General features: G+C 48.2%; 1 pseudogene; it reads left to right on the forward strand.

The window, feature by feature from the left end:
• The first annotated feature begins 340 nt into the window (after positions 1 to 340).
• On the forward strand, positions 341 to 2,257 carry LOC136521071 (probable rRNA-processing protein EBP2 homolog; annotated as a pseudogene).
• Positions 2,258 to 2,462: the final 205 nt, after the last annotated feature.

The following is a 2,462-nucleotide window of genomic DNA, read 5'->3' on the forward strand; positions in this document are numbered from 1 at the left end:
TCGTATGGGCTCTTCTATATGGTCTTTAAATACTAACTTGAGCTGGCCATTGAAGCTGCCCTATGTCATTTTTGGTTTTTTTTTTGCATCAAACAAGATCTGGCAATTGGAGGTGCTCTAAATTATTTTAGTTTTGTTTTTAGCTAGCATTAGATAGATAGAGATTATGTGCTGATTTGTTAAAGAGATGTTAAAAGAAAAAAGGAAATGAAAAAGAAAAGGAAAAAAAAGATGGTATGGACTTTTTATTTAGTGGCCCATCTAAAAGTCCATTAATTCAGCCCAACCCACATCTCGCCACACCCATAGGTTTCTTTACCCTAACACTGCGCCAGGCACACAGCCTCACATCCGCCGTCCGTTTCTTCTTCTTATCGCAGCGCCGGCGCTCCATCTTCTTCTCCCTCCCCCACTCGCGCTCGGCACGCAGGCGAAGGAGGCGGCGCTCAGGCTCGGGCTCTCAGCGACGGCGGGGCAGTGCCGGGCTCGGCGGCGGCGTCAGCGGCTCCCCCTCCCGCCTCTCGCCCTCGCCTCCGTCCTCCGCACACCGGCCGGCGACCCTGCGTAGGCACCTCCCTCTCCCCTCTCGCCTCCGCTGGACCGTCGACGGCGCCCGGCCCCTGCGGCTGCGCTGCGCGCCGCGCGCGGCCGGCGGGCAGCGGGAGCCAGCAGCCGCTGCTCCACCAAGGCGGTCGCGCCGCTTTGGGAGCGCTTATGCCCAGAGCGAAGTGCTACCCGTCCGCTTAGCGCTTCAGCGCGCTGAAGCGTGCGCTTAGTGCCGCTTTTTGGATCCCTGATTTGTTCTGTACCTTTGTTATGTTTGTCGTGTGTAGCATTTGGTTTTAGTTTCAGGCAGTTCAAACTAAGATTGGGGCTTTGTGGGATTTTAGCTTCACCTCTGGCTTTCATACTATTTTTTTTATCACCGTCATATTGGGCTCTAGAAGGGCCTGGGCAGTAAGGGCCTGGTGCAGTGGTGAGAGCTGTCTCACTGAATGATCAGGTCGTGGGTTCGAAGCAATCTCTCCGGTCATTTTGCGGGGGAAAGGCTTGTCTCGGTTTATCCCTTCCCTAGACCCCGCTCATGTGGGAGCCTCCGGCACTGGGTTTTGCCTTTTTTTTTACCGTCATATTGGGTTCTGTTAATTAATATTATCTCATTTTCTTTGGTAATAGTAAAAATGGTGGCCGTTGCAAATGAAGAGGCCTTGGCCCATGATGAAGACATCATGGATGATGTTGATTCTGATGTTGAAGAATCGGACTCAGAAGATGATTCAGGTGAAGAAGCTCAGGCTAAGCCTTCAGACAAAGCTATATACAACAAGGAGGCTATTCTTGAAAAACTTGAAGACATAGCCTGGCCCAAGAATGTGGACTGGATGCACAAGCTCACTATTGAGCATGATCAGGGGGAGAAAGTTGATGTGAATGATGATCTTGCTCGCTGAACTTGCGTTTTACACCCAAGCTTTGGATGGCACAAGGCAGGCCTTTGAGAAGCTGCAGTCAATGAAGGTCCGGTTCCTCAGACCAACAGATTACTATGCTGAGATGGTGAAGACTGATGCACACATGCACAAGATCAAGGGGAGGTTGTTGTCGGAGAAGAAGAGGATCGAGGAGGGTGAGGAACGGAGGAAGGCTAGGGAGTCCAGGAAGAAAGCAAAGGAGGTTCAGGCTGAGAAGAAGAAGGAGAGGGCTAAGCAGAAGAAGGAGCAGATTGAGTCAGTCAAGAAGTGGAGGAAGCAGAGGCAACAAGGGGGATTCACCAAGGGAAATGATGATGTGCCAGACCTTAATTTTGAAGGAGAAGAAGGATTTAAACAATCAAAGAAAAAGAGGCCTGGTGTTTCTCCTGGTGACAGGTCTGGTGGTCTTGCTAAGCGAGGTAAAGAAGGAAAGAACAGGAGGGCAAGGGATTCCAAGTTTGGGCATGGTGGCCGTAAAGGACTGAAGAAGCAAAACACTGCTGACACCACTAATGATTTCAGAAGCTTTAACCAGGGGGGTGAGTCTCAAAACAAGAAGAGAAAGAGGTTTTGAACTTTTGATGGATATTTTAAGAATCTGGGTGAGTTTCAAAACCAGAAGAGAAAGAAGTTTTGAACTTTTATCGTTATTACTATTCTCGTTGCGGCATTATTTTGTTATGGTGTGTGCCAGAAGCAAAAATTAGCTAATATTAGTCTAGGGAAGCAGTCCAAACACAAGACTTAATGTTTTGCTTTTATCTGGCGATGGTCTTCTTTTATCATGGAATGCAGATAAATTTTACCCCTGCTGAATGTATACTCAAAGTTGCTGCTGTTCTTCCTGTTTGTTTATTCCTTCTGTTCTGCATTTTGTTTGGATTACTATGCATGTGCAGGTTGGGTTAAAGGGGTGATAACATTGCCTTTGTCGGTGAGTCACATCTCCCTTTATCAATTTTGATGATATACAGTTTCCTCACTGCACCG

Source organism: Miscanthus floridulus, chromosome 18 (assembly GCF_019320115.1).
Source record: "Miscanthus floridulus cultivar M001 chromosome 18, ASM1932011v1, whole genome shotgun sequence".
Taxonomy (NCBI): Eukaryota; Viridiplantae; Streptophyta; class Magnoliopsida; order Poales; family Poaceae; genus Miscanthus; species Miscanthus floridulus.